The following is a 16,603-nucleotide window of genomic DNA, read 5'->3' as shown; positions in this document are numbered from 1 at the left end:
AATTCCATTGTGACCCAGATTACTCCTATTGGAGCAATAGGTACTCCCACTGGATCCAGTATGTATGAGACTTCCTTACCTCACTTGAATGGCCATATCAAAGGAAGTGAAGCTGACAGGGGACTCCTAAGAATTAAACTCATAATCTCAACCTACTGTGAACCCTGCTCAACATTACAAATCAATAAGTCAAGGTACAGAAACATACTGGCCAACATCTGATTACAAGTGAGCCCCACTGATTGTGGGGGTACGGATCAGGAATGGGGAGAATTATAGAAGGCTGTTTTGATTTGAGTGGTAGCCTAGACACCTAAAATTGAGGGGTGTATTCTTTTCAAAAGAATTCTTTCAAAACCTAAGGGTTCAGGGATACAATTCTTTGAAATTTGCATCACATGTAGACAGGTTGGTTAAGAAGGTCTTTAGCATGCTTGTCTTCTGTGCTCAGACTTTTGAATATAAGAGTTGGGACATCATGTTAAGGTTGTTGGTGAAGCCTCTTCTGGAGTACTGTTTTAGGAAGGATATTATTCAGTTGGAGAGGGTTCAGAAGAGATTAACCAGGATGTTGCCAAAACGGAGGATTTGAGTCATATGGAGAAGCTGGGAACGCTGGGACATTTTCACTGGAGCATAGGATGTTGACGTGTGACCCTTCAGAGGTTTATAAATTATGGGGAGTATAGATAAGGTGAATGGCTGGTCTCTTTTCCCTGGGCTGGGGGATTTCAACACTAGAGGGCATATTTTTAAGGTGAGAGAAGAAAGATTTTAAAAAGACGTGAGGAGCAATTATTTTACACAGAAAGTGTTCATGTGTGGAATAAACAGAGGAAGTGGGATATGCAGGTACAGTTACATTGTTTAAAAGACATTTGGATGAGTACACAAATAAGAAATGCTAAGATGGAAAAGGGCCAAGCGCAGGGAGGTGGGGCTAGTTTAGTTTGGGATTAGGTTTGGCATGCACTGGTTGAAGCAAAGGGCTGTATACTATGACTCTATATAAAAGAAATTGCTAATAAGGGAGATGAGGAAGCTTATTCACTTCAATAGTATATGCCACACCATGCAGCCTTTTCAAGAGGGAGATACCTGAGATTTATGCCATCTCTTTCTCTCTCAGAATACTAATGCAGACTAGAAAAGGGTAATATAGGTTCAAGGCACTCTCCTGCATATTAACTTACTGCTGGTTCTTCATGCTTCACCCTAGACAGGAAATGTTAATAGGATGATCACTTTGAAGAAGTTGATCAAACATATCTTCATACACATAATCTACTGAAAGCAGGACGAAATGGAATTGATGACACTAACAGTCAAAAGGCTGCTACAATGGAGACTATACACTACACAACTCACTCGATGATGTTTCTGAAGAGGGAAGGGTTCATTGAAGAAGAAAAGAGGACTCACCGGACCAAATGTTTAGAAATTCATGGCGATCTTGGAGACAAAAATCAGGCCGATGTCTCCAAGTTCATCACAATCAATTAATTCGTTGTGAAGTGTAGTCACTTTTATTCTAGCAAGGGATGAAACCAATTTGTGGTATTAAGGCCACGCAAACAGCAAAGTTAACATCATTTTTGGTGCACTTGGTTAAGGAAGGAATCAACATTGGAGGAAATTCCCTACTCTCCTTCGAAAGTATACAGGATTCCTTTAGTCCATCTGAATAGCGAAAGATGGCATCTCCAACAATGCTGTATTTCTCTTTCAGCCCAGTTTATGTTGTCAAACTCTGGACCAGGTCACAGAGACCCTGCTTTCTGATTCCTATGAGAGTGCAACCACTTAGGTGGACATTCTTTATTATTTATTCATGAGACATGCATGTCACTAGCTAGGGCAGCACACTCCTCTAAGACATTAGTGAACCAGGTGGGTATTTTTGTAACAATCGACAATGGCTTCATGGAAACCATTAGACTAGGTTTTCATTCCTGATTTTTATTCAATTCAAGTTTCATCAGCTGCCATGGTAAGATTCAACCTATGTCCTGAACACATTAGCTCGGCAGTCTGGATTAATAGGAGAAAGAAAGGACTGCAGATTTTGGAGATCAGTGTCAAAAAGTATCCAAAAGCACACTTTTCAATTCTGGAATAATAGTCCAGTGGCATTACCACTTCATCACCATTTTCCAAATGGCCCACAAACACACTAACACCATGTAGCAGTACATACTTTTTCATAACATGAATCCAGTGGTAAATTTCAAGCAATCTTTCATTTCATCATTCTCATAATCTACCAGAATTATGATGAACATGCATACCTGGATTTGCAGTAATCCACCACATTGCACTGTACCAGATAGGCATATTACTGCCCATAACAGATTTGGTTGCTTTAAGCTACAATTACCTTGAGTCTTAATCAAGATTACTTTCTGGTTTGAGATAAAAATTATGCCTTTGTGCTAGGAGGTCAAAGAAATATACAATGCTGAACTGATAATTGTTGAAAAGTAAATATGTTACAAGAACCATTACATCAAAACACTTTTCATTTATTTGCATACTTAGCCTAATGAACATGAATTTTCAATGAAGCCATTCAAGGGCCAGTGTATAATGTTTACAGAACTGTCCTGTGAGAGCTGATGATTCACTAAATGGATGTAACTGAGCTCTCACCTAATCTTTTATGGGACAATACAGTGATAGCTGAGCTGCCATTCACGATGAGCAAAGGATTATCATTTAATTGGTTCTGTCCCTTCCTTCACATGGTGTTTAACACACACTTTGACAGTGTCCTTCCATGGATGCTCAGCAATTGTTCCCTCCCTTTCTGCCTCTTATCCAGGAGTGTCTGGTGGTCAGCCTGATTAAAAATACTTGAGTCTTTTCAGCCTTCTTTGGGTATTGTATTGTTTAATTTTAAAGCCTCTTTTAATCCTCTACTTTAGGCATGATTTAAAAGTGCCAAAAAATCTTACATAAACTGATGATGACCTCAGTTTAACAAAAATGCCCAGAACCCATATGCTTATTTGAATTATGAAAAGCACGTAATAGTACAGGTCAAGATTTGTCGAGGGATGGGGGAGTTCATTTAAAAGCCTCCAAAACTGTGCTATTCTCTTTTATGTACCAAAGTGCAGCCTGGCCAGACACAGCAGAAATAACAAGAAGAAAGTGTTAATGGAATGGAACACGATCATTTGTTTGCACTTGCAATCATCAGCCCAAATATTGACCAGTCTCTAACATTTTTCACCAAATTGTAGTAACCATGTTTGACGATATTTCATATCTCCTCCTGCCAAATTGCCCAATGTTTAACATCTCTTTATCCTAAGGTTATTCCATGCCCTTGTCTAGACAGGACTGGATAGACACGATACAATTTCCATGAAAAGCCGCTATAATCTTCACCATGTTTTATGGTGGAATGTCATTTCCAGTCTTTTTTATGGACCAAAGGTTCAGCTGGCTCACTCTCCTGCGTGGTTACAATTAGCCCCTTCATATCTGTATAGATCTCAGCTCTCCTCTGTATATTGTGTGGGGGCCATTCATATTTTACAGCTTGAGTTCATGTCCATGGTTTTGGGCTTTTTTAGATCTTGTGACTCTCCAGTTCAGGGAGTCATATCCTTCACATCAGAACTGGAAGAAGTTAGGCAGTCTCTAACTTTTCCCAGTTCTGGTCAATGCTTTTTGACCTGAAACCTGGGATTTGATCTTGTTGTGAGCCTCAGGCCCTGTCATCAGGTGTCCCAAAGCTGCAGTTTGCGACCATGTGTCTGATGTGCCAATGTCCTAGAGCAGCTTCCTAATTGACTCTCTAACTCTGCAATGCTACAGGCCCAGAAGGCTGGCTGTTCTGGAGAAATGGATGATACAGAATCAAGCCAGGGACGCAGGCAGATTCAAAGTGGACATACTTGCAGATGCATCATTACAATCAACTGTATTGCAGGTAATCCCCTCAGAGCAGAGAGGATCTTCAACTGGAGGATTCTTTGGGTCACAGATGCAGTCTTTGTTGATCAGGCCCTGTCATTAGGATGTGAAGTAATGTTCCCTTTAAGCTGTGCACATGAGCATCCGCAACAATGTTCTGCATATGTCAATTGGTATGCCAACTGCAGCATCACAGCATTGGCAAAGCACAGGCATTGGAACAGCAGGAAAGAAAGTTAGAGGAAACACTGATGTGAAGACTCCAGGAGGCTACCTCGATTAAATGGTGGTCTGTACATGGGCAGTTTCCTGAAATGGCCATAGTAACTTTCTAATAAAGCTGGTCAGAAATGTTATTACATACTTCTAGAGCAGCTACAACTTGACCTCGGGCCTTCTGGTTCAGAAGTAGGGACACCTCCACTGCACTCCAAGAGTCCTGGGAATTGGTCAGAGATATTTTCTTCTGACTAACCCGTTCAGAATCCTTTGTGGTGACCTCAGCTGGAGCAGGAAATGAACTCGTGCTGTTGCCACCACTCAGCCAACTGAGCTAGCCAATCTTTGAAGTAGACATAGATATTTTCTAATCAAAGATGTTATTACACACTTCTAAATCAAGTGGCAGTTGGACGCAGGTCTTCTGCCCCAATGGTAGGAATACAAGAGCCCTTTGAACTAATTTTCTAATCAACCTGTTCAGAGATGCTGTTACACAGTTCCGTAGCAAGTGGGACTTGAACCCCGTCTCCCGATCCAGGGGCATGGACATATACACAGTGGCACACAACTCTCAAACCCAGGACTGAACCAGAAATCTTTAGATCTTCACTCTAACTGTCTCCCAACTGAGCTATGCCAGTGATAAATTTTAACCAACCCATTCAGCGATGGTACAACACACCTCTGGAGCAGGTGACACTGAACCCAGGCTCAGAGATAAGGACGTTATCACTGCACCACATGACTTGGACATATTGATGTTGATAAAATCCAAGTCACCTGTAGAATTGAATCTAAGTAGGCCCTTAATTGGTGTCTGCATTTTTGACTCTGGCAATCCAGAACCATGCATTTGAAACTCTGTTGGCTGTAAGTGATTTTTTTCAATGAAGATGTGCAAGCTGATAAAATGCTAATATTTTCTTTTTGTCTAATTTGAAGTTTGAGATGCCTTTCAACATACATGTCAGCTTATCAAAATGCTTTTTCTGGGACACTGATTTCCTCCAGGAAAGTTTTGACTTTGTACTCTGTCACTGACTGTTCGACCTAATTGACCTTTTCGTATAAGCAGTCCTTCGGTCTTTCACTCTTCTATCCATTTGTGATGCTTCAGCACATTTTCTCAAAGTGACCTATTGGTTTGCAATAAAGGTATTTAGTTTCAGTAGCTGTGTATGCTTGGTGCCCTGGGAGGTTTCTTTGCTCCACAGTGTTGAAAAGGACTTTTAGCGTCTGGTCTCATTTGGCTTATTATATGTCTCCTTTATAGACCTGTCTCTTCAGAATTGAATGGATTCTCTCATGTCAAATCTAAAGTATTAGCCTTGGTATTAGTTTTATTGATTCCAGACATCTGCTTCACTCATCATTCGAATGGCTTTGTCCAGGTTTAGGCCTTCTTTTGATTGTAGAAAATCTGACAAAGATCCATTAATAACGACATCTCAGTCTCTTATGAGTTCTGATATTAAGACACCATAGCTACATGTTTCCATTATTCTGTCGAGATCATTAATGAAATTATTTATTGTTTCACCTATATTCTGTTTTCTCCTATTAAACCTTTCTCTTTCAAGATTTTCATTAAATCTGAGGTTGAAATAATTGTCAAAAACTCTCAATACCCGACTGAACATATCTGTTTCTTTTTCACCCTTGGCGATTAATATCATGATCTCAAATGTGTACAAAGTACATTTTGTTGTTCAGCTTCTGATTTAGTATCAAATTTAGAATTGTTTCCTCCAGGATCTGTTTTCAATTTGGCTTATCTCTAAAGTTAAATCTTTTTGGTAATATTATTTCTGATGTCAGATGTTAAGATAATTAGCTATGTTATTACGTATAAGGATTTGAATTTTGTTATAATGGTGGTAATCTGGGCTCTGCTGCTGTTCTGGAGTGTTTGTTTATTATTTGCAGCTTGGAATGGAGGATTCCAGTGCTTCTGCAGTTGTGAAGAAGAATTCCTTCCTTTCATGTTTACAAAACAGGGGATTTCCCCTCCTTTCTTCAGTAGATGTAATGGGAGATTTCATGGCTTTCATGAAGCTTCAACAAAAATTTACAAGTTAGATCAAATTTATGCACTTCTTTGAATTGCCAATGTTTATCCACTCTGAATGACTGGATTCACAATCTCCCTAACAGAAACAGAAATTGCTAGAAAATCTCAGCAAATCTGGCAGCATCTGTGGAGAGAAATCAGAGTTAATGTTTCAGGTCCAGTGACCCTTGCTCAGAAGGATCTGCAAAAGGGTCACTCGACCCAAAACATTGACTTTGATTTCTCTCCACAGATGCTGCCAGATTTGCTGAGCTTTCTGATCTTTTTCTGTTTTTGTTTCTGATTTATAGCATCCGCAGTTCTTTTAGTTTCTATTTCATAAATTCCCCAACTCGCTGCTGCTGGGTTATATGCATTTCTTTCTTGGTCTTGTTAGTTCTTTTTCTTTAAGCTATGCCTCATGGTATCTATGTGTCACAGCAATGACATCTGATTTTATCTGCAACTTATTTTTTTAAATTCTTTTCCTTTTAGCTTGAATTACTGCATAGTATAAAGTTTCCTCTTTGAAACAGAGATTTTGTTTTGACTCACATGATCTTCGATGTCTATTCATTCATCAACTGAACTCAGGCCCAACACCTCTCTCACAGACCACCACCCTGCAGCTCTGCACTGGAGTTGTGGATTTCTTCTGTTTTGTTGTGTCTCTTAGCAGGTATGAAATACTTTCTGTATTGCCTTTTGAAATATTCTTCATTATTGACCTCTTGTGAAAGATTTCTTTTGTGGGGGGAGAGATGTGTAGCTGCCCTGAACTATCAGCATTATCTGTTCACGTTGAATTTTCTGCATTGTGAGTAGATTTGCTTCATTGGAACTGGTGCTGCTAAATTAAATCTTCAGATCCCATGCTGATCACCATTTCTTTTAAGAATCACAGTGTGGAAACAGGCCCTTCAGCCCAACAAGTCCATACCAACCCTCTGAAAAGTAACTCACACAGACCCATTCCCCCAACTCTATATTTACCCCTGACTAATGCACCTACACATCCCTGAACACTCTGGGCAGTTTAGCATGGCCAATTCATCTAACCAGTGAATTCACAGTCCACCTTTAGACTGTGAGAGGGAGCCGGAGCACTCAAGAGGGAACCCGGAGGAACCCACACAGACACGGGGAGAATTTGCAAACTCCACACAGACAGTCACCTGAGGTTGGAATCAAACCCGAGCCCCTGGTGCTGTGAGGCAGCAGTGCTAACCACTGAGCCACCATGCTTCCCTTAATTGTGTGTGTTCACCAGTAGATTATGTGGCCTAGTGAATATGAGGGTAGCCACTTCCGGGTTTAAGGAGGAGAGGCTTTTGGAGTTAACAAGGTGTAGTTTCTTACACTTCTATGACTACGTACAGGTTATAAGAATAGGCTTTATATTATTATATATAACACCTTCAACTCTCTAACCTTGAACAATCTGCCTTAACCCTAGATGCCCACCCTTAAGTTTGCACAAGACTTTGGCCAGACTGAAAACATGTATTAGGGAATCATTACAGATTAATGATACAACCTCAGTTCTAGTCTTCTATGAGAAGCAGTTAGTGCAGTTACCACTGATTGTAGTAAAAGGCTCAGGCCAAAGTTTGTTGGGGTGGAATTGGTTGAGAAAGATTTACTTTGATTGGCTTAACATTTTTCAGTTAGAAAATGGCTGTCTGGATGAAGTACTAATTAAATACTGAGAAGCTTTTCAGGAAGTTCTAGAGATTACTAAAGGAGCCAAGGCTATCTTCCATGTTGACCAGGAAGCAATTCCATGATTGTCCAAGGCCCAGTCCAGAGTCATTTGACTTACAGGCAAAAGTGGAGGTGGAAACCAGAAGGTTGGAAAGCGAAGGCATAATCAAATCGGCACAGTTTGTGCAATAGGCAGCACCAGTCGTATTGATTCTGAAGTCTGACGCGTCAGTTTGTCTTTGTGGAGATTTTAAGCAAACAGTAAATCACTTCTCACAGCTGGATAAATACACAATCCCTCACATGGAGGACTTGTACGCAAAACTGGGAGGGACGCTGTCCTGCACAAAGCTGGACATGAGGCACACCTACTTGCAATCATGGCTAGATGAGGGGAAGCATGGCACAATTGATCAGTGGTTAGCATTGCCTCACAATACCAGGGACCCGAGTTCAATCTCAGCCTTGAGCAACTGTCTGTATGAAGTTGACACATTCTCCCTGCATCTGCATGGGTGTCCTCCAGTTGCTCCGGTTTCCTCCAAAAGTTCAATGATGTGCAGGTTAGATGGATTGGCAATGCTAAATTGCCCATAGTGTCTAGGGAGGTGCAAGTGAGGTGGATTGGCCCTGGGAAATGCAGGATTACAGGGATAGGAAAGTGTGGGATGTTCTTCAGAGCAGACTCGATGGGCTCAATGTACTGCTTCCACATTGTATGAATTCTATGAATAATACACAGAATGGTTTGTAACAGCATATAAGTCTGCCAGTGGGAGTGTCATTAGCCTGTGCCCTTTTCCAGCCGATGATGGAGACCATTTTACAAGGGCTGCCCCAGCTCGCCATTTATCTGGACGATGTACTAATAACAGAGAAAACCAATAAAGAGCACTTGGAGAACTTGGATATAGTGCTTAAATGTTTATCCCAAGCAGGCATATGCCGCACGAGGGAAAAATGTGTGTTCCAGGCAGCCCACGTGACCTTCTTAGACTACAAAGTCGACAAGATCAGGTTACACCCATTGGAAGATAAAGTGAGGGCAATCAAAGGTGGGAGAAAGTGAGGACTGCAGATGCTGGAGATCAGAGTGGAGAGTGTGTTGCTGGAAAAGCACAGCAGGTCAGGCAGCATCCGAGGAGCAGGAGAATTGATGTTTCGGGCATTAAACTTTCATCAGGAATGAACAAAACGTCGATTCTCCTGTTTCTCGGATGCTGCCTGACCTGCTGTGCTTTTCCAGCACCACTCTCTCGATGGCAATCAAAGGTGCCCCAGCTCCCATGTCTGTACTACAGCTTAGGTCTTTTCTTGGGATGATGAATTGTTACAAAAAATTCATACATAACCTGACCTCCACCTTCGCAGCCTCTAAAAAAGGGCCAGCCTTGGAAATGGTCACAGAGCCAAGGAGCAGCCTTTAGGGAAGTGAAAAGCCGCAATCGTCATCCATGGTGTTGGCCCACTACAATCTGAAGCGAGAGGTGGTGTTGATATGCAATGTCTCTCCACATTGTATCAGGAGAGTGTTGGCTCACTAATGGCCCAACAGAGAGGATCGTCTGACAGCTTGTGCTTCCGGACTTTGGCTGATGCCGAACACAGATATGTCCAGATAAAAAAGGAAGGTTTGGCATCATTAAGTTTCACCTATCCTTTTTAAATAAAAACCCTTTGTACTTGCAAATTTATCATTGTAACAGACCACAAACCATTGCTAGGGCTACTTAAAGAAGACAAGGCCGTGGCATCCATAGCTTCATGTCCAATTCAGTGGTGGTCCCTTATTCTCAGTGTGTACAATTACAAGTTGGAGCACCATCCAGAAGGCCAAGTGGTTAATGCAGATGACTTGAGCCACCTTTCACTGGCAGGTACACCATCAGTAGAAGAGTCCATTCTGGTTTTAAACTTTCTGGTCACCCTTCCGGTCACTGTTTGATTATGGGACCACCCCTCACACAACAACAGGGATAGCTCCAGCAAAGTTGCTGGTAGGGAAAAGACTCTGCATCAGGTTAAACCTGATATTCTCAGACCTGGGCAGGCAGGGTGAAACAACAGCAGAAACGCTAATGCCAGCCACAAGCCTCCTCTAAGTTTACTCCAACGGAAGAAGTTTTATGTCAAAACGGAAGTGGCCCTGCATGGGTATGAAGCAAGGTCAACATGAGGTCAGGTCCCATGGCATACAAAGTTCGGGTAGGTGAGACGGTCCTGAATATACATGTGGGTGACATGAAAGCTGCTACCTCGCAAATGGAGCAGGAGCAAAACATTCCTAGTGCCTCAGAACAGCCAGAAGGCCTGTCAGAAACTGTGGGTTCTCCACCTCTCTTTAGTGTCAAGGAAACCTCAGAGTCCAAGATGGATGTAGCCATGATACCATTACCACCAGAAGAATGGGGAGGAAACTCTCCTGAGGCACTCCGGATACAAAAGGAAACCCACACAGGCACAGGAAGAATGTGCAAACTCCACAAAGTTGTCCGAGGGTGGAACCTGATAACCTCAGCTCACCAATGACTCTGAAAAACCTCCCTGTTGCTACAGTCTGGTCTATGCCACTGTGACCAAATCAGAGTCAGAGGAAATGCACCCGAGGCAAAAACATCACAGGAGAAGCTAAAAGAAAAGGAACAGCCTACATCCTGGACTTGGCTTCGGGGGGTAGAAGTAATGATTGGAACTAAGGCCAGGTGGATCTCTTGACTGATCCAGGTTAACAGTATGCCGCAGCTGACAGATATAAACAAGAAACTTAGAGAGTCTCCTGAGCAAAGTCCATGTACTGTGCACATGAAAAAAGGGTGATTTGGTGAGAGGGTACCTGCCTCCATTTCAACACACCTCCTCCAATCCCTGGACTGGCTGCTATAAAACCACTTGATGGACCATAACCCCAGTCCCCAGACAGTAGAAGCACTGTGTGCCTTACTGAGAACACCCTGACAGACCTCTGGCCAAACCCTTACAGTTGTTAGAAGGCTGTCCCTGACTGACTGTGCCAAGACCCCCTGACTAACAGGTCCCTTCATTGACTTTGGTGAGGATTATGTCCTAAGACTGAGACATGGTTGCTGCTTGCTGCAGGTGCAATGTATTTGCCATGGTTTGCTGCTGGCAGATGATGCTGGTGTGAGACTGATGTAGCACACTGTCATATAGTAAGATAAACAAACCCTTTACTGAGTAGAGAGTGTGGTGCTGAAAAAGCACAGCAGGTCAGGCAGCATCCGAGGAGCAGGAGAATCGACATTCCAGACATAAGCTCTTCATCAGGAATGAAGCTTGTGGACTGGGGGGCTGAGAGGTAAATGGGAGAGGGGTGGGGCTTGGGAGAAGACTCTGCTCCTCAGATGTTGCCTGTCCTGCTGTGTTTTTCCAAGACCACACTCTCGAGTCTGATCTCCAGCACCTGCAGTCCTCACTTTCTCCTAGCACCCTTTTACTGAGGATGGCTGACCAGTAATGTAAGCTGCCTGATTGTTGATTACACTAACAGGCATGGCAAGGTTAGGCATGAATTCTGCAAGCATGCAGATGGATACTAAGTTACTGAGCGCAGGGAGATCAATCGAGCAGCTTTGGGATGCAGCCTGTTCCAATCTAGGTGCCTGATACTCACTGCAAATTATCCTTGCAGCAGCTGATCAATACTATTTACTGATGTGGCCTGCAATGCAGCTCTGAGCTTCTAAAGCATTCTGCAAGTGGGTGGCAGAGAGACTATAAGGATCCTGAGGGGTTGGCAAATGTCAGATGCCAATGTTGGTGCATGTGACTGACGCCCATGAATCATGCGGTGAGATGCTGTTTGGTGCTGAGCAACAGAAAGCCAGTGGTGAACTGAGGTTGTCAGATTTCACACTCGGGTGACTGTGGGATTTGCATATTCTTTCTGTGTCTGTGTGGGTTTCCTCTGGGTGCTCCAGTTTCCTCCCACAGTCCAAAGATGTGCAGGTTAGGTGGACTGGCCATGCTAAATTGTCCATAGTGTCCAGGGATATGCAGGTTAGGTAGGTTAGCCATGGGAAATGCAGGGACAGTATAGGGGGTGGATCAGGCTGGGATACTCTTCAGAGGGTTGGTGTGGACTCGATGGGCCAAATGGCCTGATTCCACACTGTGGGGGCTCTATGATAGGTGCCGACTTTGACTTACATGTCAAGAATTCACAGCATCTAGTTTGTTTAGTTGCCTGATAGAAGGTGATGGCGAGCTGCCTTCTTGAACTGCTGCAGTTATTGTGGTGTAATACTGCAATACTGCAAGGGAAGTAGTAATAGAATTATGAGCTAGCATCACCCATGAACAGCAAATATTTCTAAGTCAGGATGGCTTGGAGTGGAATTTGCAGGTGGTCTTCCATATATCAGCTGCCCTTGACCATCTGGAGGTTAGTGGTCATGGATTTGGAAGGTGCTGTCGAAGGGGATGAATGGTGAATTTCTTAGTCCATTTTGTGGATGGTACACACTGATGGCTGGTACTGGAGAGAATGAATACTTGTGGATGTGGTGCCAATCAAGCGGGCTCCTGAATGGTATCAAGTTTCTTGAGTGTGGTTGGAGCTGCACCCCTCCAGACACATGAGGAGTATTCCATCACACTCCTGATTTGTGCCTTATAAATGGTAGACAGGCACTTGGTAGTCAAGAGGTGAGTTGCTGCAGGATTCCTAGCCTCTGTACATGAATAGGAAAAGATTGGAGAGATATGGGCCAGGATCAAGCTGGTGGGACTGGTTTGGTTCAGAATTATGTTTGGCTTGGACTGATTGGAGCGAAGGGTCTGTTTCCTTACTGCATGAATCTGGACTCTATGACTCAGAACTGCTCTTACAGCCACATTATTTACATGACCAATCTAATTCTGTTTCTTCTCAAATATTGCGGTCCAAGATTTGCTATTGCAATCCAGATAAAAGAAGAGTCCATAAGAAACTTATTTTCCAATGCTCTGCATTTACAATATACTCAGTTTTGAGAAATAATCCACCAGCATAAAATGAAATGTCCATGCAGAAAGTGTTGAAAACGTCTTTCCAGTAATCTGCACGTTCATTTTCCCATTGTACTATAGGAAGCACAAACTGGATGTCATAGGTCACTATGATAAATAATGAGCAGTATTCCCTTTCACCTTGCAGAGTACACTACAACTGAGGCTGAGGAGTGGCAGATGGAGTTCAACCCTGCCAAGTGTGAGGTTGTCCATTTTGGAAGAACAAATAAGAATGCGGAATACAGGGTTAATGGTAGGGTTCTTGGTCAGGTGGAGGAACAGAGGGATCTTGGGGTCTATGTACATAGATCTTTGAAGGTTGCCACTCAGGTGGATAGAGTTTGTAAGAAGGCCTATGGAGTATTATCGTTCATTAGCAGAGGGATTGAATTCAAGAGTCGTGAAGTGATGTTGCAGCTGTACAGGACTTTGGTTAGGCCACAGTTGGAGTACTGTGTGCAGTTCTGGTCGCCTCACTTTAGGAAAGATGTGGAAGCTTTGGAGAGGGTGCAGAGAAGATTTACCAGGATGTTGCCTGGAATGGAGAGTAGGTCGTACGAGGATAGGTTGAGAGTTCTCGGCCTTTTCTCGTTGGAACGGCGAAGGATGAGGGGTGACTTGATAGAGGTTTATAAGATGATCAGAGGAATAGATAGAGTAGACAGTCAGAAACTTTTTCCCCGGGTACAACAGAGTGTTACAAGGGGACATAAATTTAAGGTGAAGGGTGGAAGGTATAGGGGAGATGTCAGGGGTGGGTTCTTTACCCAGAGAGTGGTGGGGGCATGGAATGCGCTGCCCGTGGGAGTGGTAGAGTCAGAATCATTGGTGACCTCTAAGCGGCATTTGGATAGGTACATGGATGGGTGCTTAATCTAGGATAGAAGTTCGGCACAACATCGTGGGCCGAAGGGCCTGTTCTGTGCTGTATTGTTCTATGTTCTATGTTCTATGTTCTATTAACTGATAATTATTGTTTTGTCCTGCAGAGCCAACCATCTAGTTTGTAGTGTTGCTTGTTCTCTTTTTATTCAGGATGTCTCACTCTGATCATTATTACACATCCAAATGACTAAAATGTTAATAATATCCCTCTTGACATTGGTCTTCAGCGCAGCAGGTTTTGAGAGAGTTGAGCAGTCAAATGCAGCAGACAACAGGAAGGGCAATGAAGCAAATCCGAAGAAAGGGAACATAAAATGGGATATGGGGTTCCATAGCTAATGCCAGGGGCATTGTGGTCACTTGCTGTTCTGAAGCAAAACTATAGGAAAAGAGTCATACTTTCCATGAAAACATCTTGAGGTCTGTTCCTCTGCTCACTCTCATCCTCAGTACAGAAACACTTGCAATCTCAGCTTAGAAATGCATCCATACTTGATCACAGGCCTCAGAATACCTTTACTTCCATTGAGAGTCATAGAGTCATAGAGATGTACAGCAGGGAAACAGATTCTTCGGTCCAACTTGCCCATGCTGATCAGATATCCTAAATTAATCTAGTCTCACTTGCCAGCATCCAGCCCATGTCCCTCCAAACCCTTCCTATCCATATACCCATCCAGATGCCTTTTAAGTGCTACAATTGTACCAGACTTCAGCACTTCCTCTGGCAGCCCATTCCACACATCTACTACCCTCTGCATGAAAAAGTTGCCACTTAGGTCTCTTTTATATCTTTCCCCTCTCATCCTAAACCTATGCCCTCTAGTTTTGGACTCCCCCATCACAGGGAAAAGACTTTGTCTATTTATCCTATCCATGCCCCTCATGATTTTATAAACCTCTATAAGGTTATCCCTCAGCCTCCGACACTCCAGGGAAAACAGCCCTTGCTTATTCAACCTCTCCTTTTAGCTCAAATCCTCCAACCCTGACAACATCCTTGTAAATCTTTTCTGAACCCTTTCATGCTTCACAACATCCTTCCGATAGAAAGGAGACCAGAATTGCACACAATATTCCAAAAGTGGCCTAACCAATGTCCTGTACAGCCGCAACATGACCTCCCAACTCCTGTACTCAATACTCTGACCAATAAAGGAAAGCACATCAAATACCTTCTTCACTATCCTATGAACCTGCGACTCCAATGTCTCTTTGTTTAGCAACACTCTCGAGGATCTTCCCATTATGTGTATATGTCCTGTTAAGATGCAGCACTTCACTTTTATCTAAGTTAAACTGCATCTACCACTCCACAGCCCACTGGCCCATCTCATCAAGATCCCATTGTAATCTAAGGTAACCTTCTTCGCTGTCCATGACACCACCAATTTTGGTGTCATCTGCAAACTATACCTCTTATGCTAACTTGCAAATCATTTATACAAATGACGAAAAGTAGTGGACCCAGCACCGATCCTTGTGACACTCCACTGGTCACAGGCCTCCAGTCTGAAAAGTGACGCTCCACCACCACCCTCTGTCTTCTACCTTTGAGCCAGTTCTGTATCCAAATGGCTAGTTCTCCCTGTATTCCATGAGATCTAACCTTGCTGACCAGTCTCTCATGGGGAACCTTGTCGAATACCTTACTGAAGTCCATACAGATCACACCTACTGCTCTGCCCTCCTCCATTCACTGAGTTACTTCTTCAAAAAACTTAATCAAGTTTGTGAGACATGATTTCCCACACACAAAGCCATGTTGACTATCCCTAATCAGTCCTTGCCTTTCTAAATACATGTACATCATGTCCTTCAGGATTCCTGTCATCAACTTGCCCACCACCGATATCAGGCTCACTGGTCTATTGTTCCCTGGCTTGTACTTATCATCTTTGTTAAATATTGGCACCACATTAGCCAACCTGCAACCTGTAACTATTGATGGTACAAATATCTCAGAAAGAGGCCCAGCAATCATTTCCCTAGCTTCCCAAAGAGTTTGAGGGTACACCTGATCGGATCCTGGGGATTTATCCATTTTTATGTGTTTCAGGACATCCAGCACTTCCTCCTCTGTAACATGGACATTTTTCAAGATGTGACTATCTCTTTCCCCACATTCTATATCTTCCATGTCCTTCTCCACAATAAACACTGATGCAAAATGCTTGTTTAGTATCCCCCCCTTCTCTTGCATCTCCATACAAAGGCCGCCTTGCTGATCTTTGAGGAGATCTCTTCTCTCCCTAGTTATCTTTTTGTCCTTAATGTATTTTTAAAACTCCTTTAGATTCTCCTTAACTATATTTGCCAAAGCTACCTCATGTCCCCTTTTTGTCTTCCTGATTTCCCTACTCCAGTAGTATACTCCTACTGCCTTTATACTCTTCTAAGGATTCACTTGATCTATCCTGTCTATAGCTGACATATCCTTCTTCCTTTTTCTTAACCAAACCCTCAATTTCTTTAGTCATCCAGCATTCCCTATACCTACCAGCCTTTCCTTTCATCCTAACAGGAATATACTGTCTCCGGACTCCGTTATCTCTTTTCTGAAGGCTTCCCATTTTCCAACTGACACTTTACCTGTGAACATCTGCCCCCAATTAGCTTTTGAAAGTTTTTGCCTAATACAGTCAAAATCAGCCTTCCACCAATTTAGAACTTCAACTTTTAGATCTGGTCTATCCTTTTCCATCACTATTTTAAAACTAATAGAATTATGGTTGTTGTCCCCAAACTTCTCCCCCACTGACACCTCAGTCACCTGCCCTGCCTTATTTCCCAAGAGTAGGTCAAGGT

Source organism: Chiloscyllium punctatum, chromosome 2 (assembly GCF_047496795.1).
Source record: "Chiloscyllium punctatum isolate Juve2018m chromosome 2, sChiPun1.3, whole genome shotgun sequence".
In the NCBI taxonomy this organism is placed as follows: domain Eukaryota; kingdom Metazoa; phylum Chordata; class Chondrichthyes; order Orectolobiformes; family Hemiscylliidae; genus Chiloscyllium; species Chiloscyllium punctatum.
This window is presented reverse-complemented; position numbering follows the sequence as displayed.